At 39.5% G+C, this 24,424-nt stretch overlaps 1 protein-coding gene across 4 annotated transcripts in view; it reads left to right on the forward strand.

The window, feature by feature from the left end:
- LOC114662955 (interferon-inducible GTPase 5-like) overlaps positions 1-24,424 on the forward strand; it is a 138,471-nt gene that overhangs the window by 107,573 nt on the left and 6,474 nt on the right. Inside the window, exon 1 of one of the 4 annotated variants that reach the window (XM_051934429.1) lies at positions 12,766-12,875. The exons of the other annotated variants lie outside the window; for them this stretch is intronic. The gene's annotated coding sequence lies outside the window, so the exon portion shown is untranslated. Of the gene's footprint in view, positions 1-12,765; positions 12,876-24,424 lie in introns of those variants that run through there. 4 annotated transcript variants of the gene reach the window in all.

Below are 24,424 nucleotides of genomic sequence, written 5' to 3' on the forward strand. Positions count from 1 at the left end.
CATTCTTTAGTGTATGCCTTCTCTGTGTCAATTCAAACATTATTCGAAGAATTTGTTGACCATTTTAGAACTCTTTATATTTAACAAAGTGTGATTACATTTTCAGAATTTACAAGTTAACATTTGTGCTATGATTTATTTTGATCAGCCTTTATGTTTTAAACTGATGCTTTATAATAAGCACACATGCATAAAAACAGAGGTAGCTACTGTGAAATGAATAGCCTTGACACACAAAAAGGTTTGGGGCAGCCACCCATATACTTAATCCTGGCTGCAAAAAGGCAAATATGTTGTACAGTTGTGTACAGGAGTTGAATCCAAAACAGAAATGAATAAAAATGAAGGTTGTCATGCTTTTAAAGCAGGTCGGTGGAAGTGACGTCATCAGGAGGGAACTGGAAGTGATGTCCTCGGGACAGAATCGGAAATGGCGGCATCAGAAACTCCCATGTTTGGTCTGCAGAGATAAAAAAGAAAGGTTTACATCACGCCGCCATCCCCTGGCCTGGTGTTGAATTACCTTCTTTTGGTCCTTCTAGCTGCCTCCCATGCGCATGTGTGTGACACTGCTCTCTGTTGTCATTTTCATCAATATCTGCTTTGTGATTAGTACAAGAATTATAGAATGTAAACTAGGAAATAGCAGACTACTTAAATGACAGTTAAGTTTCATTAAGAGTATGAATAGGTTAGAATTATAGCCTGCTTCTACTGAAATAAAAATACTGTATATATACTTCTACATAAGATACAAATCACCCTCAAATGAAATGAGAGATTTCAGTCAAACCTGCAGCCAATATGACTGATCAGAAATGGAATTGAGCATTACTGGTTTATGGTGTAAATTTTAAATTCATTCATTGCCTATACCAGCGGTTCTCAATCTGTGGGGCGCGCCCCCCTAACAAAAAATGGGGCACGAATGTTGCCATATGTGGCGTAATTTCGCTATTCATAGGGAAATTTTAAACTTGTAGTGGTGTATCGGCAGCAAAAAATATAGGAATAAATTTTATTATGGTTTCTAAAAAACATTAGGGAGGCGTGATTAAAACTCTTATGAAAACTCGGGTCACAAAAACTTAAAGGTTGAAAAACGCTGGACTGTACTCACTTTCCCCATTGCAGCCTTAAAGGAAGCCTGAAAACTTTTCTTGCAACAAAAGTTGTGAATTGAGAACCAAGCCTGAATTTTACACTTGTCCACTTCTATACATTTCATGCAGAAGATGACTTTCAGAAATACTGGGACAAATTGCAGGAACCAAAAAATAACACGTCTTAGGGAAAAATAATGACCTGCCTGAAAACATATTCAAAAGATGAGTGTCCCAAGTCTCAAACCAAACCATCTTATATATAAATGTCTACGGGTGGAAGTGTGTGTGTTTGTCTGGCCCTGGAAGTCAGAGGCTAGAGCATGAAGCTCAAAGAAAGAAAGAAACTGCTGTCACTAATACACAAGTGAGGCGAGCACATCAGCAACATGAAACCTCCGAGGAGAGAAAAATGTGCTTAGCCGCTGATAGACAACGGAGGTGAGCATGACAGCAAAATGAAACAGCCGAGGAGCCGCTAATCCACAACCGATGTGATTGATTGATTGAAGTGCCAGAATCCATGGTTTCTAGGAGCCCAGGCTTTTTACAGCATGGGCTTACACAGCTAAACGTAACATAAATCTCTAAGTCATATCAACCCTCACTGAACATGTGGCACAAGTGTCACTTCACATGCATTATTATTAAATAAGCACAATGTTCATTTTTACCTTTGCAGTGTGCTTTTGTAAGTCAGTTTATGTTTGTTTCACCACCTTCTTTAAACAATTCTGTTCCAAATATTAAATATTTATTACTGAAACTTAAAATACAAATACAACATCTCACAATTTATACAGTACATGTTTTAGTATCTTTTCCACTATTTCTTGTTGACAGATCTGTATTACTTAACTGTAGAAAGTTTCATTTCTACCGTCTGCCAGTGCAGGCTGTCATATTATGTACTGTTGATTCATGGAATGAGGAAAGAAATGAAAGGGAACGGCAAACTCCATTGTGGCTTCAGTATAATTCATGGACTTTCATATCACAGAAGAGATTAAATAAACTCAATCCATTTAATGGCTGTTTGGGCTGTGCTTAACTGTATTCACACATAAATCAATAATATCTTTTAAGGACGTTGGACCTGCTGCGTAACACTGCAAACGTTTATATCTTTCCTTATAGGATTCTTAATAAGTAAAGTAGAGTGTTGCGAAATTTATTGTAACAAATCAGTCGAGGCTCAGCAAAGGTTCCCTTTTAAATCCCTTTATTACTACAGATATCTAGGAGCACAGCAAGTGATCCAGGGTACTCAGCTTTTCTATTCAGTCTAGATGAAATGAGGATTCTGGTTATGCTTAGAAACAAAGAGAAATTATTACTGCTAAAGGACTACACAGGAAACAATTTCTCTTACTTATTGTTTGACTTTGTTGCTGTGTATTTATAACATCTAGAAGTTTGTGATATTTTGTCTGATGTAATGTCTTCATATAGTGATTTTGATGTTTAAGCAGACCTTTTTAGCTGGCTATTATTTGATGCATAATCTGACTCCAACTTATTATTAATATTTAAAAATTACTTTCACTTAAGTTATAAATTCGGCTGTACTGACATTCATTGATAAGTTTCTGTAATATCTGGGCATTGACTAACTATCATTTGCAAAGCTTTATGTTATATACCCTTAGAAAGAAATATGACTATGGCTAATAGTTGCCTTTTATATGTAACCTCAGAGCTAAATGCTGCTTAACTCTTTCAGAGCGGGTGTAGACTTATGTCGACACATAGAATTGAGGCAGATGTCAACATTAGTGGACATCCAGGGGAAGAGGGTGGTAATCAGCTGTAAACATTGACAAAACCCACTGTTACCTTATAGTTTGGCTCTATTTGCTAGCAGTATGCAGTATGGTGCCGCTGTTTCAGGTGTCTGTTGCTGAATACTGTGACTGCTGTCATTGCTGGTGATGGACAGCAGCTGAGGAGTCAGTGGTGACAGCGGTCACAGAATGCAGCAGCAGACACCTGAAAAAGTGGCACCAGTGTAACACATACTGCAAGCAGTGTAATGTGGCAATTCACACCATTGGATGCTTCTAACATTACAATACCTTGAAGGATTATGCTTTGTAATAGCTATATGAATTAATTTAGTGTAGAGGCTCACAGAACATAAAACACAAGGACATTTGTCATAATTTAATATTTTATGTTGATCTATGTGTAATACCATTGCTTTGTGCGATTTTCAGAAAACTGAGTTGTTTGGCAAAAATATTCAGGCTTGGGCCAATAATGAAACCTCAGGGGCTAAGTAGCATACTTAGCGTGTGTTACGTGAATGATATTTCTCATGTATCCTCAGAGGTGTATGTTTCAGAATAAAACCAAAGAAGATAGGTAGCTTCACTTAAAATTTGTTACATTTCATTCAAAGCCTATAACTAAAAATAATCAGTTATTATAAACTAGTCATTTAGCCCGTTAAAATAACGGGCGCTAGAACAGTAGTGCATAAACATTAGTAGGAACAGTCTATATTAAATGGCAAGGGACTTTGACCTCATTCTTTTTGTTGGTCGTATTTTTCTTTCTTTCAGCCTTTCTTTTGTTGATGGTTACTCGCTGAGCTGACCGTTCTTCGTGGGCTGCCGCCGTGTATTGTGTGTCTTTAATTTTCTGTGACAGTAATACTGTCTTGTACAGCTCTATTTAATAAGGGCGCACACAAAAAGGCGAGCTTCAAAAGGGCGACCTCAATTGAGCGCGGCGAATAAAGGCGTTCGTAGATAATTTAGTTCAAATGGCTCTGGAATATGTGAAGAGCAACAAAGGTGCAGATCTTTATTTATGCGCGCCTTTATTCGCTGCACCCAATTGAGGTCGCCCTTTTGAGGCTCGCCTTTTTGTGCACGCCCTTATTGAAGGATGCCTGTGCGCGGCCTTATTGAAGGATACCGTCTTGTATGTCCGCTGGCTTGTACATACGTAATATACCTTTAATTTTCTCTGGCAGTAATACAGGCGTGCGCGTCGGTAATATGCCTTTAATCTCCTCTGACAGTAATACTGGCTTGTATGTGGCTGTAATATGCATCGCTGTATTGTGTACCTTTAATTTCCTCTCGCAGTAATACTGGTTTGTATTTCCGTAAAACGCCTCTAACTTTCTCTGACAGTAATATCGCGCATCGCACCGTGCCCTGCGCATGCGCACTTCACCAGAAGACACCCACACACGGACACCTGGACGCACATAGGGATTATATATATATAGATTATTCAGACTGTAAACCTCAAAGTCTCAGGTTCCAGCATAGGCCCACAGGAAAAAGAGTTATTATACCTTATATATATTGTCAAGCTTGGGTCACAAAGTTGCACAGGAGAGTTCAGCAGGTTTTCCAAGGAATAGAAACTTTGTTGCTGTTCTGCAAGTTACAAACACAGGTCCCTTACAGAGGTGATCTGGCCTCACAAGGAACACCTGACGCCTTGGCCCTGACTCCTGGTCAAAAGAACACAAAGTCTTCTTCATCAAGGGGATCTAGTGGGCCAGTAGCAGCACCCAGAGTGGAGGGAGTCTGGGGGAAGAGATATAGGAAAGTGAGAGACCTCAGGATGGCCGTGGTGTGAACTTTGAAATGTTCATAGCCCCGCATGAGGAGCACGTCCCCCGGCAAGCCAGCAGCTGCTCCCACAAAGAGGTACTGAAAGAGTGTGTTTCTTTTCCATTAAAAAAATGTTTAAGAGGGGATTTCTGAAGGGTGCGGCAGCGATCACAATATATATTAATGCTCTCAATAGTAGAGTCAAAGATCACACATTATTTACAGTAATTACAGTTAATTACGGTAATTAAAAATGTATTAACTAGCAAACTCTAAAGTATATACAGTAACTGAAATAATATAATTACAAAAATGCTGCATAGGGTGGGCAATAGCTAAGAACACAGATATGCATTTTAGGATAATATTTCATATTGCTCATTGTGTTCCAATCTCATTGTACTCTATTTTATAGAAAAATGCAAGTTGTTTGACAAGTTTGGAACACCAACTGAAAACAAAGACTGTAATACAATTACGTGATTGGATGTCGAGTAGGATGTGCTCCAACAAACACAAAAAAGAAAAAGAAAAATATACATCCAAGGTGATCAAGGCCACACAGACAGTGAGGGGCCACTCATTCATCAACAGTGTCCCAGATCATCCAATGGCCACATATGAAACTGGGAGGCCCCTCAAGTGGGAATGATGCTCAAGACAAAATGGGGACAGCCAATCAGAGCTGCCAGCCCCTGCCTCATGAGTTTGGGTCCCTGCCCCTGTTGTATACGTCAGGGGACACTCTGTCCAATCAGGGAGACTCATGTGAGTATGTTGAACAGGAAGTGGTGGGGTCCAATCGATTCCTACCTGTTTTAAGAAACAGCGTGGATGGTGTTTTTATTGTAGGTAAAGGGGACATTGATGTTGACATTATCCCACATGGTACTCCTGTGTGTGGGGACCACTTTGGGGACTAAACTGGACATTGAATGTTCCCACTGGTTCTTTCTTTTTATGTTGCAGAGGTCGTGCTGGGAATGTGGACTCAGGATGTTGTATAAATCCATTCATTCATTCATTTGCAAAACTTGCTTTTTCTAATACAGAGTCGGCGAGAACCAAAGTCTATCAGACTAAGAAAAGTATTGTCCTTTGACATGGCGGTAATCCATCATAGGGCATATTAACTTAATTTTCATGACCGATGCCATTAAATCAGTGCATGTTGCCAGCAACAGGAACAAGGCAGACACCAGCCCAGGAAGTCATGCTATCATGAGATTTATCAAGATTAATTTATTATTTATCTTTATTCAGAACACTTTCATTTACAGAGTATTGCACATATACAGTGATCCCTCCTCCATCGCGGGGGTTGCGTTCCAGAGCCAGGTGAAAATCCACGAAGTAGAAACCATATGTTTATATGGTTATTTTTATATTGTCACGCTTGGGTCACAGTTTTGTACAGAAACACAGGAGGTTGTAGAGAAATGGGAACTTTATTCAAACACTGCAAACAAACATTTGTCTCTTTTTCAAAAGTTTAAACTGTGCTCCATGACAAGACAGAGATGACAGTTCCGTCTCACAATTAAAAGAATGCAAACATATCTTCCTCTTCAAAGGAGTGCGCGTCAGGAGCAGAGAATGTCAGAGAGATAGAGAGAAAAAAGCAAACAATCAAAAATCAATAGGGATGTTTGGGCTTTTAAGTATGAATGTCAGAGAGAGAGAGAGAGAGAAAGAGAAAAGCAAACAATCAAAAACCGATTGGTGCTGTTCGAGCTTTTAAGTATGTGAAGCACCATGCGGGAAGCATATCGCTTGAGAAAGCAGCCACAAGTTAGCCCAGCAAGGAAGGTAGCAATGTGAAGGTAGTCTTTCATCATTTTTTAGACGAGCGTCCATATCCTCTAGGGGTGCGAACAGCCCCCCCTGCTCACACCCCCTACGTCAGGAGCAGAGAATGTCAGAGCAAGAGAGAGAGAGAAAAGCAAACAATCAAAAATCAATAGGTGCTGTTTGGGCTTTTAAGTATGCGAAGCACCATGTAGGAAGCATATTGCGCAAAATAGCAGCCACAAGTAAGCACAGCAAGGAAGAGAGTAATGTGAAGGTAGTCTTTCAATGTTTTTTGAGGAGCGTTCGTATCCTCTAGGGGTGCGAACAGCCCCCCTGATCACAATATATTTGAGGAGTTTTATTTAATACGTAATACGTGCTCTGATTGGGTAGCTTCTCAACCATCTGCCAATAGCGTCCCTTGTATGAAATCAACTGGGCAAACCAACTGAGAAAGCATGTACCAGAAATTAAAAGACCCATTTTCCACTGAAACCCACGAACCAGCAAAAAATCTGCGATATTTATTTAAATATGCTTACATATAAAATCCGTGATAGAGTGAAGCTGTGAAAGTCGAAGTGAGGGATTACTGTATTTACAAGTATCATGAAATTTAAATTGTATAGCATGGTGGCGAAGTGGTAGCTTTGCTGCCTTGCAGTAGGGAGACCCAGGTTCGCTTCCCGGGTCCTCCCTGCGTGGAGTTTGCATGTTCTCCCCATGTCAGCGTTGGTTTCCTCCCACAGTCCAAAGACATGCAGGTTAGGTGGATTGGTGATTCTAAATTGGCCCTAGTGTGTGTGTGTGTGTGTGTGTCCTGTGGTGGGTTGGCACCCTGCCCAGGATTGGTTTCTGCCTTGCGCTCTGTGTTGGCTGGGATTGGCTCCAGCAGACCCCCATGACCCAGAATTTGGATTCAGTGGGTTGGAAAATGGATGGAATTTAAATTAAACACAGATAAACAAATAATAAAATACAAAAACAAAAATCAGATGAACACTATAGTAGGTAGTATTCACACAGATGTCTAAAAATATTAGTACAGTATATAGCCAAAAAACATTTTGCTTATATTTTTAAAGCAATTACTGTAACAAAATACTTAGGCATTAATATACTACTTTAATAAAATGCAAATAACCAGCCAGTCTTCCAGCACTTGTCTGAGTATTATATATTATACTATGGTTCAGGTAAATATCAATGAATTTAACAGAATAAGATGAATGTGGAGAAGGTCTGAATTTGGCTTTTACTACCGGTGATCCAGTCATCCTTTTTAAGATCCTTTGCTGGGATGCCAGGTCTCACTACAAGGAACCTTGATCAAAGATTTAGGAAGTCTGGTTTGAGCAAATAAGAGCAATTGACTAAGAGCTCACATCTGTCCAGCTTCATTTCTGAGTAGCCCCCTTAAGAGCTCTGCCACGGATGTCAAATTGTCCAGCTCCGTGCCTACAATAGAGCCTGCCTTCCTCACCAGTTTGTCCAGGCGTGAAGCGTCCTTCTTCTTTATGCTGCCTCCCCAGCACACCACCGCGTAGAAGCTGGCGCTCGCCACAACCGTCTGATAGAACATCTGCAGCATTTTATTGCAGATGTTGAAGGATGCCAGACTTCTAAGGAAGTATAGTCGGCTCTGTCATCTCTTGCACAGAGCATCAGTATTGGCAATCCAGTCCAATTTATCATCCAGCTGCACTCCCAGGTATGTATAGGTCTGTACCCTCTGCACACAGTCACCTCTGATGATCACGGGGTCCATGAGGGGTCTGGTCCTCCTAAAATCCACCACCAGCTCCTTGGTTTTGCTGGTGTTCATTTGTAGGTGGGTTGAGTCGCACCATTTAACAAAGTTCTTGATTAGGTTCCTATACTCTTCCTCCTGCCCACTCCTGATGCAGCCCATGATAACAGTGTCGTCAGCAAACTGTTGCACGTGGCTGGACTCTGAGTTGTATTGGAAGTCCAATGTATATAGGCTGAACAGGACCGGAGAAAGTACAGTCCCCTGCGGCACTCCTGTGTTGCTGACCACAATGTGAGACCTGCAGTTCCCGAGACGCACATACTGAGGTCTGTCTGTAAGATAGTCCACGATCCATGCCGTCAGGTATGAATTTAGTTCCATCTCTGTCAGCTTGTCCCTAAGGAGTAGAGGTTGGATGGTGTTGAACGTGCTAGAGAAGTCCAGAAACATAATTCTTACAGCACCACTGCCTCTGTCCAAGTGGGAGAGGGATCGGTGTAGCATCTAGATGATGGCATCCTCTTCTCCTCTCCTCTTTCCCACCTTCTCCCTGTATGAGCACTGCAGAGGGTCGAGGGCATGGCGGACCTGTGGCCTCAGGTGGTGAAGCATAGGTATAGATGTTATAAGATATTGTTTTAGACAAAAATGAAAACACTCATAAGTTCAAATATGTAACTTCTTGTTATAATTGAAGACACCTGTGATGGATAACTGATGCAATGTGTTTATTTTGTTTAGTGTATTATCCTACTAAAGAAACATTTTCACTAGCCTTGTTAAAATTTAATAACTTGCCATATTAATTTATCTCTAACTGTTATTTATTATATATGATATGAGACTGGGAACTGAGAGTCTAGGATTTCCATTAATTGTGCTATGTATTGTATAATACATATGTTTGATAAAGCATTGGTTTATGTTATGTATTTGCTTTACCCTTCACCCTTCTTTATTTAGCATAGTAAGTATTTTAGTTTAGCTACTCAATTTAGTGGTTGTTCAGACCTCTCCAACTCAGTGGTGGTGCTTTATCAATGAAGAAAAGGTGGTGTTCTAAGAATGAATATTTAAAGTGACTGTGCTGTACTAATGACTCTTGGTCTGCTGCACATACCTGATAACAGTTGGTGAAGAAACGACTGGCTTATCCAGGAGTACGACTCGTTTATGGAAGGAGTACGAAATCAAACAAAGATTGTAAATCCAGCTAAGTAAATATGATGCCATGATATGGTTGGGCAGGCATTCTTGCAGAAACAAAGTTTTTATGGACTTTAACACAAACAGACTGTGAAATGCCACTGAAGTAAAGAGATGAGATGACAGCTGTTGAATGCAAGGACTCCCATGATTGACTGCTGTATCCAGTGCAGGCCTGAAGTGAAGTGTTCCTCTGCTGAATGGAACGTCACCATGTGTGCATCTCATTAGCTTCCTAATGGGAATCAGACCGTTTCTGTTCCAGTAATGGCAAAGACTATTTAGTTCCTGTACCAGCCACACATTTGTTCAGAGGGATCTGCAAAGCCACCAAGCAAAAGACTTTGTCTATAAACCACTGGGTTGGACAAGGCATGTATATAGTAAGTTTAGGAATATACTTGAAGGTGTTATAAGAGGGTCTCAAGGGTATGAGGATATGCATAATTTACCATCAACGATGTTAAAATTGTAAACTGAACGGGAATAGAACATCCCATAGTGAAGTTGGGGAGGATAAAGGATGGTGTACAATTATTCAATAATACTGGTTAAGAACAATTATTAATAATCATAGCAATAGATATGGAATAGCATCTGATTTATGTTACAACTATTGTAACTCATTTAAAGAGATCAGACACCAAAAGGCTGGGCACATATATCAACATACTGTAATTTTAAATATTATAAGCGCCAAAAAAATAGTAAAGTCCACCAAGATGCTATATAGATTCATAATGTAATCTGAGGCTATGCTACCCACTGCACGGACCCAGTGATATTCAGTTGCAACACTGACTATGTAAGTAATGAAAGACACTACAGGAAAAAGAATATATTCAACTCTGCAAAAGAAATTAAGTAGATCTCCATCTACAGCACCGGTGGGATACAGTGATCACTATTTAGTAACACCATGTTAAATGTGATTGTTCGCTCATTTGTATTATAACTTGTCATTGTTAAATATTTATTTACACTGGTATATTAGATGGACGAAACAGGAGCTAAATCAGCACAACACCCCACATTTCCACAAATGTTCTTGAGGAACTGTCTACACTGTGATGGGGGATAAAGTACCTTTTGGTTTGTGGACAAGACCCTCAGGGTTTGTTTTTGTCACAGACACAGTGACAAAGGGTGGTCTGTAGTAGGTTTATATGTTTAATATGTCACTGTGCTCTGTACAAAAATATTTTATAAATCTGCTTCTTCTCTCATGTACAGTTAACACAAAGCCAGATTTAGCACGCTGGGGCTCATCATTTAGAACTGCTAGGCAAGCATTTTAAGACAAGACAAGTTAAGAACACCTGCAAATCCTCTCTTTTCCTTATTTGGAATTGTATCATTCACCTAAGTGGGGCCCTGCACATGAAGAAAGAGTATAAAGCCTTGGAACATTGCCCGGCACATCTTTGTGATGCCAATGGACGGATGGGAGTAATGTCATCCGATCCTGAAAACCCTTCCAGCACAGCGACAAAAATGGCAGACTGTACACATCGAGCTCCCACTTCGTTAATAGTCTTGCTATGGCGTCCTCATCATTTATGCTGCGTAAATCGTCATTAAAGAAAGTTAAGTTATTTTTCCTATGTGATTTCTTACCGCCGTATCACTAAGGGAGGGGTATCACCTTTTAATATTATATCTATATAGTTTCGGGTTATGTAACAGCCCCCTGCTGGATAGACCAAGGTAATGCTTTGTTAAATTCTTTAGTTTTTTGTTTTATTACCACATTCACACATGCACACTAGACGATGCTCCTGGGCTCGATCAAGGTATGTAATAACCCACTAGGATGACAGGGAGCACTGTTGCTAACATTGTCTTCTCTTTCTCTCCCAACAACACCAAGAAACCACCAAGTGAGGGCAGATAGCCCCGCCCTTTCTAGCTGCCCAGGTATAAGAAAACCGACTGTCCGGTAGGAAGTGTCTTTTGTGACCAGTGTGACCCGCCGGATGAAACTCCTGTCACATAGACCTTGAATCTGCGGATAGAGCCAAACCTGTCTGTTTAATTTGAGTCTGAGAGTAAAGAGCATAAGCGTCAAGAGGTGTTATTTTTGTTGGACATTTTCAGTTAATTAAACAGGACAACCTGGTTGTCATTCCAGCTTCAATTTTTCATGACCTGTCATTGCTGCACCTGGTCACACCACTCTAAAGGTAATTCAGAACTAGCCAGTGGCTGTCATGAACAGGACTAAGACACTTAACTGTTTCAAATGATCTCTTCACTATTGTTCAGTTAAATTTTGAGCATGTTTAAAATACACATTTTATCACATATAGTTCAACATCGTATCCAATGGTGATGGTACCAGAGCCTTGATTGTTGGAGTGATCAACCTGCCAATATTCAGTAGGGCTCAACTCTCATTACTTTATCATAGTTTACTCTTGAAGTCTCTTTCCAAACCTGTCAATATGGCTTTTTAACATTTTTAAAAACTGTTTTAATTGGTTGTTACTACTGTTTTCCATTTTTGTTTCTGTGTCAAGGCATTGGATTTGGTTGTATTCCTATTTTAACCAAAATCTCTCCTGTTTTCAGAATGGAACTTTGGAGATGATTTTATTAATGCATTCAGTGATACGTCTTCATTACATTCCTCTGTTTTTGTAACATTTCTATGCTTTTTATTTAAAAAATAGAATGTTTGTCTAATTGAAATGGTGTTGTTGGCTTGTATGACCCCAATGGAAAGCAGGAAACTGTTCAAAAAACATTTGCTCTTAATGGAGAGAAATCACGTGCTTTCTAAGAAGACAAACACAACTGAAAGACGTTGAAATTCTATCCTAGTTTTACAAACAAAAGGGATCTCATGCATTCCTTATGGTAGTTATTTGTTTTCTTGGCAGGATTTAGAAAATAAAAGCATAGTAACCTGGGTTTATTACTAACAAGTCTGTTGAGTTTCCAGCATTAAAGAGTGGCGTTAATAACTGTTGTCAATGCAAATGACAAAGATATAAGATTTTGTTCTGCTGAAATATTATTGATGAGTGTGAAATATAAGTTGAGCATAAAATGAAAAGTATAGAAAAAAGTGTTATTTTACGTAAGTCTGTAATTTTAAAGATTCTCCATATACATAAATAAAGAAACAATGTTAGACATGTACAATTCTAGAGGCTTTTGATGACTGTCTGCCTTGTTTCCCTGCTGATGACCAATCAGAATGCTGCCTCTGAAGCGGTTTAGGCTGCTTTGCATGTTTAAAACAAAGTTAGCAAATTGTTTGTGTTCACTGCAAGATAAGATGGGAGGAGTTGTGTAGGCACCTGGAGAAAAAGGTGACTTGGATCATATAAATTGTGATGCACAGCACTTCTGCGTTGTTTTCTTGTCAGCTTTAGTGTCAGTTTATAAAAACTGTTTGGAAAATTTAATCTACACTCCAAACTCCAAGAGACGTTTTTAGGGGTAAGTTTTAATATATTTAGATGTATTAATTTTGGTTTAGTATTCTTTAATCCATGTGACTTTAACTTAGAGTAAGGTTACTGTTCCTATTGCTTGTCATGAAATATGACTGAAGGAAGTTGGCATGAGGAAGGCCATCTGGACAGAAACATATCTGCTCAAATACCCTTCTTGAGATGGTAAGACAGCCATCCTGGGTAAACTCAGGAATCATCTGTTACACTGACAGAAGGAGACATAGAGAAAGAGAGTTGTTTAGTCTTGACAGGGGAAAGTAATACTTTCATATTTTAATTTAGTAAACATGGAAATGCTATTTAATAGAGAACAAATACTTTTAAAACTGATACATTTGCAGTGCTACAGTATTTATTTTTGCTGCTGACTTTTGAATAATAACTGTGTATAGAAATTCCAGGTAGTGGGAACTTGATATGTTTTTCACTATGACATTTTCCACTGTAGGTTTTTGCTCTCTACCACTTTCTCTTCCCAACTCCAAAGTGAAATCTGAAAGAATCAGGGGCAAGGCAAAAAATCAACTTGGATGCCCTGCCAATCTGTTGTTAGCCACAGTTATGCACATGGCCTTTGAAGATGAATAAAATAAAACATTTGACAAAAAGACAACATAAAAAACCCAGTTATTTTACTTTCTACTCTTGTAGTTGATGATACAGTGTGCTGTTTTCTTTGCAATGTCACCTAAACTTACCACAAGGATTAAAAAAATCCAGTAGTTTTATCAATTGACATAAAGTTTCAAACAATGAATACTAGGACTGTGCAGGTTGTAGGAAATAAATAATGTATTTTAATTAGGTTTTAGCTGTAAAATTTTTATATGTCCAAAAATAAAATATAACTAATTAGAAATGTGTTTTCACTGTGCAAGAGTATGATTTAAATCAAGGTAAAATGGCAATTTATTTTCTCTTTTATGTTTACATGTTTTATTTTCCTTTACCTGTTTCACTACATATTTGATCAGGCATAAGCTCCTCAGAAGTAACTTAAAAGAAGGTGAAGAATTTGAAGAATGTTTCTACCAATTCAATCTCTTTTAATTATTAAATTTATATTATGTTGCTTCCATGGGTTACAAACGGTGGATGGGTTAGAGATGGTGGCACTGACCAGAAAGCAGGAGACAGAGCTGGAGGTGGCAGAGTTAAAGATGCTACGATTTGCACTGGGCGTGATGAGGATGGACAGGATTAGAAATGAGGACATTAGAGGGTCAGCTCAAGTTGGACGGTGTTACAGCCTACCAAAAAGTCTAGGGATATATAAATAGGCCACACACAAGAGGGAGACAAAACACAAAAAAACTAAACCTGCTAAATAAAAACAGGCTTCATTTATTGTCAAAAAAACACAACACATAAAATATGGAGAAATTAAACACAAAACAAGCAAGGCAGGAGAACCACACTAACATAGCTGTCTAACTTCACAAAGTTTACAGCTAGATACAAACTATCTGCATTTATTACTTAGATGGCTAGCTTACAATTACATTTCTTTAATAAGCAACCAAAAACAGAAAGCCAGACCATCCAACCCTAACTCTCCATACCTTGCTCTCCCCTTTTCCTCTCACACACTCTCTCTCTCTGACCTAAAACCCAAAAAAGCTTAATTTATAAACCTACACCCCATCCATAGCCCAGGTGACTTGATTGATAAGCAACTTAAGTAGGTAATTAGGGCAGGACTCAATTAAAGTAAACACCAAATTAGAGTATAAAAACAAAAGTCTAGAATAGGTCGTGACAGACGGTTTGGAGACAAAGTCAGAGAGGTGAGATTGTGTTGGTTTGGACATGTGCAGAGGAGAGATGCTGGGTATATTGGGAGAAGGATGCTAAGGATAGAACTGCCAGGGAAGAGAAAAAGAGGAAGGCCTAAGAGAAGGTTTATGGATGTGGTGAGAGAAGACATGCAGGTGATGGGTGTAAAAGAGCAAGATACAGAGGACGGAAAGATATGGAAGAAGATGATCCACTGTGACGCCCCCTAATGGGAGCAGCCAAAAGAAGAAGATAGTATGTTTCTGCCAAATGCCGTGGAGAATTAGATTTAATTTTTAGCAATGGTGTTTGCCATTTATTTTTGACAAAGTTGAAATACCTACATATGCTACAAATATATGCCTGCAGGCTGACTTATATACTGATATATAGATATGTTTCTGAAAGTAGTCAAGTCATGTTCAGGGATGTCTAAAATGCATGTCTGGGTTGTTAATATATAACATATACAGTAATCCCTCACTTATCGCAGGAGATAGGTTCCAAGGCCGACCGCGATAACTGAATTTCCGCGAAGTAGGGACACCATATTTATTTAATTATTTAACGTGTATTTGGACGTTTTTAAACCCTCCCTGTATTGTTTACAACCCACCCTTTACTCTATTAATAACAGGGACAACTGCTAAGCAATATGAAATCGGTAGATAAGTTTACACTTACTGTAAGTACACGTTGCAGCTTGTAGGCGGTCATGACGTCGTCGACCTTGTTGCAAAGATTCCTAAAGCAGATTCCATCCACACTACTGCCTTATCACGTCCACTTGCAACTCGTTTTGCGCCGTGGTTAAAGGACACTGCGGCCGTAGATCTTATATGCTTTTCCTCCTTTTTAAATAAAAAGAATCGTGGACTCATTGAAACTTTTACCTTTTCTGCAATCATTTGCATCTTCTGTTGGCGCTTGGACATGGCCCCTGAACCAGTAGCATGTTAATGCTGAATGAGTGAGATGAGACTTCCTGGTTAATGCAACACTCCGTCGCTGAGCCAATCAGCAGCACACAGGAACTTAACTACGTGCTCTGATTGGGTAGCTTCTCAGTCATCCGCCAATAGCGTCCCTTGTATGAAATCAACTGGGCAAACCAACTGAGGAAGCAAGTACCAGAAGTAAAAATCCGCGTTATATATTTAGATATGCTTACATATAAAATCCGCTAAGTCGTGAATCCGTGAAAAGTGAACCGCGAAGTAGCGAGGGATTACTGTATACTTTTAATTTGTTGAGCTATACACTAGCATTGAAAAGTTTGCTTTTGATATAAATCAATTACCTTTTTTATCAAGTGTCATTACATTGTTTAAAAACAAACATTGACTGGAGGCAGTGAGCATGGATGCAGCGACTTGCAACTCTCTCTGTCGGTGATTTTATATTTTGTTTTGCACAGTATGCTGGTTTAGTATGTCTGAATACAGTTGCCAATATTTAATGGATATTGATTTTTGGCTAAAAGTTTCCATTACATATGACTCTCATAGTATTCACAACATTCCCATTGACCTAGCGAGACCACTGTCGATTTTTATTGGGTGTGGCAGAAGCTGCAGACAACACAGGGAGAGGAAACAGAAGACGGGATGCCGTTCTGGGCTACTAGCAATGCTAAGGAATCAACCACATAAGCCTTCTCTCCCGAGTATGTTTCTCACCAAAACAAAACCCATGACTCAGAAAATGAATGAACTGGAACTATTAATTGCTTGAAATCATTACATTTGTGACTGCTGTGTTATGATAATAATTGACATCTGGGTTCACCCAATTACTTTAGATGCAGTAGTGCGGCTAGCAAGCTGCACAGTCCACTGCAAGGACAGACACAAAGACTCCCGTAAAAGCAGAAGAGGGGGTCTTTGTATTTACGTGCATAATGACTGATTAAATTTCAGTATAATCATAGACAACCATTGTTCTCCTGACCTAGAATTTATTTCAGTTAAATGCCAATCATTCTTTCTTCCAAGAGAGCTATCATTAGTGATTATAACTGTTGTCTATTTACAACCCGATGCCAATGTTAGTATAACTCTCGATATCCTGTTAAATCCCATAAACAAGCATTAGTGGGCTTATCTTGATTGCTTTCATGTTATAGCTGAGGATTTAATCAGGCAAACCTGGAGATGATACTTTTTAAAAATTTTTCAATATGTGAAGTGTCCGGCGAGGGGCAAAAATACATTTAATCATGTTTACTCCAATATTAAACATGCATATAGAGCAACACCCTCCCCAACATAGACCAGTCAGACCACTTCCTGCTCCTCCTCATTCCCACATATACTTCTCTTAGGAGAAAGTCAAAGCCTTACATAAATTCTGTTAAAACCTGGCTGGTGGATACACTCTCTCAACTACAGGACTGGCGTGCACAGACTGTTGGAACATATTTGAACATCAGAGCTTAGCTGTATACACAGACTCGGTTCTGTCCTAAAGTAGTGTGCTGATAACATCACTGTAGAGAAGAGTATCTGTGCCTTCCTCGAGCAGAAATCCTGGATGACCAGCAAGGTCAGGTCCCTCCTCAAAAACTGTGACTCAGCCTTCAGATTACATGACAGTGCTCTGTATAGTGATTCTAGAGCCAAGCTGAAGATAAGAATAAAGGAAACTAAGGCAAGGTACAAGAGGAGGAGAGAAGTCTACCTCTCAGAAAAAGCCCCTCGGTATGGGTGACAGGGGATACAGGACATCACCAGCTACAGGTGTTGCAATACAACATCTGCAGATTTGGGGGCCTCGCTGACAGAGGAGCTGAACTGCTTCTTTGCACATTTTGATATGGTACACATGGAAGAACTGCACTGGTCACCCCTGGGGTACCCTGTTCTCCTTGTCTATGTTGAGGAACATAAGTACAGGTAGGAGGAAGTGTTAATCAATCTTCTTTTATTTTCAAAGTCTTGCAAGAGGTGACACTCACTAAGACAGAAATGAGCAAAGCAGTAAAAGGAAAGTGTTAGAAAGAGGAATTTAGTGCCACACTCGTTTATACGCTCTTCATTTACATTACAGTTCCAAGGAATTCATTACATAAGCAAGAGACCTTTAACATTATTGGTTACATTCAGTTACAAATGGGATATGGCACAACAATCATACCTTAGATGGTCTTAAACTGACCCTGGTCAGTGACTTGTGCACCTTATTTCTCAGCAGTCCATTTTTAATTGCAAGGTTGGTTAGTACGTGCAAAAGTGCGCTTACTAAGATGTTGCAGTTTCCTTCTTACAAATGGCACCATGTCTTCCTCTGCTTACTACAAGTTCCTGATTAGAACTGACAGAATGGCAGTCAGCTAACTTGAGCACAAGAGCATTTGCAGTTTATTCTTAGCTAAAGACTTGATACATGCTTCCTGCTATAGGTTACCATTTTTGAAGCAGTTTTTTGGACATATTTCTCTGTGACATTTAATTGTGTGTTAATGCTTTTAAAATGTATATATTGCTTAAACTAATATCAACTTTAATCTTTAAACTTAGGTTCAGAAGAGTAGAGACTCAGCATAAACCCAGTAAGCAATGCAGCTGGTTTTTCTTGTCTTGTCAGCACACCTGTATTACATGCCAGATGCACATTGAACCGATGGTTCAAATTCAAGTTCTACATACATCAGCACCCAGCCTCATTCTCTCAACCCCTTTCAGACTCTAGTACCCAGATACTCACTTTACAAAAGTATCAAGTGAGGCGAGTGCTCAGGTCAATGAACCCGAGGAAGACTGCTGGTTGTGATTGGATACCTGGGAAGGTGCTAAAGCATGTGCTGAATAGCACTCACATGTTTTAACCTACATCTTCAATCACTTCCTGAGACAAGCCTTCATCCCATCCTGTCTGAAAGTCACCTACCATCATTCCTGTACCCAGGAAATCAGCCACTGACATTCTCAATAACTATCGCTCAATTTCACTTACATCTCTCATCATGAAGAGCTTTGAGAGGTTGGTTTCATACTACATCAACGTCTGTCTCCTTCCCACTTTTGACACACACCAGTTTGTTTACAGAGTAACCCGGTCCACTGAGGATGCCATACTCATCGCCCTCCGCACTGCACTCAGCCATTTGAAACACTGGAGAAGCTATGTGAGGATGCTGTTTATTGACTACAGCTCACCTTTTAATTATATTATTTCAGATATTCTAGTCAGTAAATTGTCTAACCTACATCTTCCCCGACTCTTCTGTACCTGGATTAAGGACTTTCTTATCAAACACATTCAGACAGTTAAACTCGGCCCCCACTTTTCCTCAACTCACTTACTTAGCATCGGCTCTCCACAAGGCTACATGCTTAGCCCACTGCTGTTTGCCTTCTACATTCATGACTGCAGTCCAGCCCACCCTAAAAACATCATCATCAGATGTGCCGATGATAATATAGTGGTTGGACTCATCTCAAAGGGGAATGAGTCTGACTACAGAGAACAAATCCTGAAAATGTCATCTTGGAGATCAGTAAATAATCTGACACTGAACACCATGAAAACACAGGAAATCATCTATGACTTCAGGAAAAATCACGTAGACCTGGCACCCCTCTACATCAGTGGTGATTGTGTGGAGAGGGTCCCAACTTTCAAATTCTTGTGTACCTTCATCTCTGCTGACCTGTCTTGGACTGCAAACATCAAAGCGGTCATTAAAAAGGCACAGCAGTGACTTCACTTCCTGAGACTGCTTAGAGAGAATAATCTGAGTCAAAAGCTGCTGGTGAATATTTACCGCTCCTCCATATAGATCATGGTGATATACTGTAACACAGTTTAGTACAGAAGCTGCACTGCAGGGGGCTTCAACATGTTATCAGTGCGGCTAAGAATACTGTTGGCTGCTTTCTGCCCTCACTATAAGACTTGTCTATTTCCTGCTGCCATGACAGGACAAAAAATGTTTGTTGCCCTCTGGTAGGCTCTACACGTCTATCAAAGTAATGACAAACAGATTCAGGGAAAGATTCTTTCCTAGAGCCATAACTACATTGAATCTCAACATGCACTGATCATCTCTTTCTTTATCTCTGTCTCTGTCCCTTTCTCTCTTTCTCTTTCTCTCTCTCTCCAACCACTCACCTTGCCAAGGGGTAATGCTCTGTTGAAGTACTAGCGTTGTCCTTCTGATGTGGAGGTCCACAAGATCATACTGGGTGGATGCCCCCTTATATGTCCTCTTGTATGGCTGGGTGTTTAGTCTTCACCCATCTTGAGGCTCGTCAGGCCTGGCAGATCCTGGTCAGCCTGGCAGATCCAGTCTCTTCTCAGGATCACAGGATATGGTGGCTTTGGAACTACCACCACATGCAGTCATCTAAGTTTCCCCTCCACAAGCAGCCAGCAGACTGTGGTGGTGTACCTCCTAGCCTCACCATGAATGCAGGTCAGACTGGCCCATTTACAGTTTTATTGTTCTGATGGGACATAACAGCTGTGGGGCAAATTTCCAGTCCTGGAAAACACTGGACCTGGCAAGGAGTGGTGGGCTCATACTGAGCCAGGATCTCCATGTTCAGGATGGGAGTGTCTGCAGCCATCTCTTCATCCATTATAGGCCCGCTGTGATTCGCCCATTAGGAATGGAGCTAGTAGGTGACTTTAGTACAGCCCGCATTGCTAGGTGGCCATGTGCTCAAAAATGAGGAGGTAAGCCTCAACGTTGTCACAGGCCTTCAATCGGATAGGCATTTGTGTGGGCCCTTGTCCTCTACCTCCTTGGAGTTCATGTAGATTAATATTTGATATATTGAAATTTGTTTGCAAATTGTCATTTAAAAATGTAATTTAAAAATTATTAGTGACTTAAAGAAAGAAGCAGCTTCCTGAAAATAAGTCATTGTAATCTCCTTTCCCCAAAGCTTTAGGAATGCCGGTTTTATGACTTTATAACTTGCCACCTTTGACAGAAAAGGCTAGTTGTTTATGACCCAGTAGTTTGTTTGAAGTTTCATTTATGCATTTCTTTTAAATGGGAGAAACTTTTGGCAGGAAAAGCTACAACTGAACAAAGCAACTGAGTGATGGGCTGTACCTGAGCCATTGGTTGAGCCGTTGGTGAATAGCCCAGGTAAGGACAAGAAGACTTATTCTATTGGTGATTGGAATTGAATTCTGGCAGAAATGGTACTGGATGAATCAAGTTAGTTGTCTGCACCCATTGGTCCAATGATATATCAGAAGAAGTTGGACCAGCATAAGACAAGGCTCACCGTTCTCCTCAGTCTCTCCATCTCTCTTTCTCTCTCTCATCTCGTGTCATTCCTCCCAGAAAAGACAAGACAACTCTGTCTCAACACCCATATTTAGACAGTCAGGCTGTCTGGGCCAATGCAAATGATGAGCTGACCAGGAAGAATGAAATGTCACAACATCTTATTACTCCACCTGAAACTGCACATCTAGTATTATCAGGTTCAATTGGTTTGTAACTAGCACTCGTGGTACTCTCGTTCTTTAAAATTTGGGAATATTATCAATAATAGATAATTAGTTAAAAGTGCAACTTTCTCTCCTGTTTGTTCTACTGCTCTATTTTGCTGCTTGAAGGCATAGGTATAAACGGTAGTGTGCCATATGATGGCTAAAGGCTTTGATTTGAGGCTTTTTGCTAAAGTCCATACAATGATGAGTATAGAAAGGGACAACAGGGTCACCTAGGGCCCTAGTAAGACAAAACACATGACAACACTGCAATTATATCATTATCGGCATGACTATATAAAGATTACCTCTCTAGTGTATCTAGGATTTAATTTATTTGAGAACTACAGTGGGTGAAAATAAGTATTGAATGTGTCAACGTTTTTCTCAATAAATATAATTCTAATGAGGCTATTGACATGAAATTTTCACCAGATGTCGGTAACAACCCAAGTAGTCCACACATACAAAGAAATCAAAACAACTAAGTTCATACATTAAGTTATGTGTAATAAAGTGGAATGACACAGGGAATTACGTATTAAACACATGAAGAAAAGGAGGTGCCAAAAGGCATTGAAAGCCAACAAACCAGCTGAAATCTGTCATTATTTAGAAAACAATGCTGCCCCCTATCAGTGCAAATGCATATCAGCTGGTTTAGTCCTAATTGATGGCCTATAAAAAGGTTTCTTGTTACCAAGATGTCACATAAGAAGCATGTCATGATGGGTAAAAGCAAAGAGCTCTCTCAAGACCTTTGCAAACCTTATTGTTGCAAACCATACTCATGGCATTGGTTACTAACGTATTTCTAAAGTTCTGAATGTTCCAATGAACACCGTTGGGGCCGTAATCCGGAAGTGGAAAGAACATCATTTCACCATAAACCAGCCACGACCAGGTGTTCCTCGCAAGATTTCTGATAGAAGAGTCAAAAGGATAATCAGAAGTGTTGTCCAAGAGTGAAGGACCACTCGCAAAGAGCTTAAGAAAGACATGGAATTAGCAGGCACAGTTGTTTCAAAGAAAACAATAAGTAATGCACACAACCACCATGGCCTCTATGCACGCTCCACTGCTGAAGAAAAAGCCTGTTGAAGCTCATTTAAAGTTTGCTGCACAACATTTAGACAAGCCAATGAAATACTGGGAGAATAGAGTCTGGTCAGACGAGACCAAAATTGAACTCTTTTAATGTTATTGCATACACCATGTTTGGAGGAGAAATAGCACTGCACATCACTCCAAAAACACCACACCAGCAGTGAACCAACTTCATATGACTGAAGGAAGGATCAATGGAGAAATATACCGGAACATTTTTAATAAGAATCTACTATAATCAAGCAAGATGCTGAAGATGAAACAAGGGAGGACATTTAAGCAGACAATGATCCCAAACACACAACCAAGGAAACTCTCAGTTAGTTTCAGAGAAAGAAAATAAATCTGCTAGAATGGCCCAATCAAACATTTGACTTCAATCCAATTGAAAATCTGTGGAAAGAACTTAAGATCAGAGTTCATAGAAGAGGCCCCCGAATCCTCCAAGATTTGAAAACAGTTTGTGTGGAAGAATGAGCCAAAATCACACCTGAGGAATGCATGCGACTCATTTCCCCATACAGGAGGCGACTTGAAGCTGTCATTACCAACAAAGGCTTTTCTACTAAGTATTAAATAAATTTCAGCAAGCATAGTCCATACTTATTTCCTGTGTCATTCCACTTTATTACACATAACTTAATTTATGGACTTATTTGTTTTGATTTCTTTTTATGTGTGGATTACTTGGGTTGTTACTGACATCTGGTGAAAATTTCATGTCAATAACCTAAGTAGAAATATATTTACTGAGAAAACGTTGACGCGTTCAATACTTATATTCCCCGCTGTATGATAGCAGAGCTCAAATGGATTGAGTCTGCTTTGGAAAAAAGAGAGCCTGTCAAAATTCTGATTAGTTATTTGAGCCAAAAAACTTTTCCTTTTACTTGATTAACTGAGATGGCTGCATTTTTTTATTACTTCACCTGAAATAGACAACCCAACTTTGCATCCTAGAAGCCTAGTGAGAATAACTTGCAGCAGTAGCTCAGTCCACACAGATTGAAGAAACATTACCTTTCCCTGATGGCAACACAAATCAGAAGTTAAACTTTAAAACTGAACAATATCTACATACTTCTGTCATATCACCTATGTCCATATATTTGATCTCTTTTCGCTGTTCCATTATTTCACTGAGTAATAATTTCCGTTTGTTAGCGCTAATGCGATCTTTACTATCAGTTTTTTGACTCTTTCGAATTTTAGTTCATAATCTCTAACCTGCTCTGCATGTGTGTAGTGCTGTTTTTGAACCTCTTTACGACGTTCTACTTTGTCTTCTACTCTTTGTCTTTTCTCCTTCTACTGTTTGTCTTTTATTTCCGCCCCCACTTGGACCTGTAAGGTTTTCAATTCATCTCTTGGCACAAAGTCTCGTCTCGTGGGACTTGATATTATCTCTCTGAAAATATCTCACCTCGTCTCTCTGAAAAAGTGTCATCTTGTCCAAAGATTTTTTTTATATAATAGAGAGATATAATGCTACTTCTGGTATAAACCTTGTTTTGAATTGAGTTCTGACCAATTCTCCAAAATCGACTTGAACAGTAATGCATGTTCCAAATATTCATAGGCAGTTCCCTAAATAATGTCATTTAATTCAGGTAAGTTAATGTCATTTGAGCTATTAAATTTTAATCTTCTAATGATAGTAGATGAACTACATTACAGCAATAAAAAATTATGTCTTACAGAAACTATTTGGCATATCTTTTTACAGAATTTGCAGTCTTTCATTCAACTCTTGCCATTTTATGTCAGCTGTGAAGTGCAGACAGTAGGAACAGGGCTCTGTGTTGCTTAACCATAAGTTTAGTTATAATACCATCAGAAAAGAAAGGACATATGTTTATGAAAAACACCATGAAAAAAATTACTCTATGGGCAAAGAGACAGGGAGAAGGCCATGGAGGATTGAACATATTAAGTGAAGGCTGTTGAGTCAACAGCTGGCACTGTGGAGTTGTATCACAGAACACATGACATTCTACAATTTCTTAAGGTGGTCAGGATACTTACTGTAGGAGTTACCTAACACTTTCAAAATATTTTGGGATGCTGAACTGCAGAGATACCTGTAGCTTATATTGGGGGTGGGCAGATTTAGGGTGGTCCCAGTAATTGTATTGTAATACTATAATCATGGCTATGGAAGTAACAAAAGAAGGAGACCCTGGTCGTAGCTTTACT

This window comes from Erpetoichthys calabaricus, chromosome 12 (assembly GCF_900747795.2).
Source record: "Erpetoichthys calabaricus chromosome 12, fErpCal1.3, whole genome shotgun sequence".
Classification (NCBI taxonomy): Eukaryota; Metazoa; Chordata; class Cladistia; order Polypteriformes; family Polypteridae; genus Erpetoichthys; species Erpetoichthys calabaricus.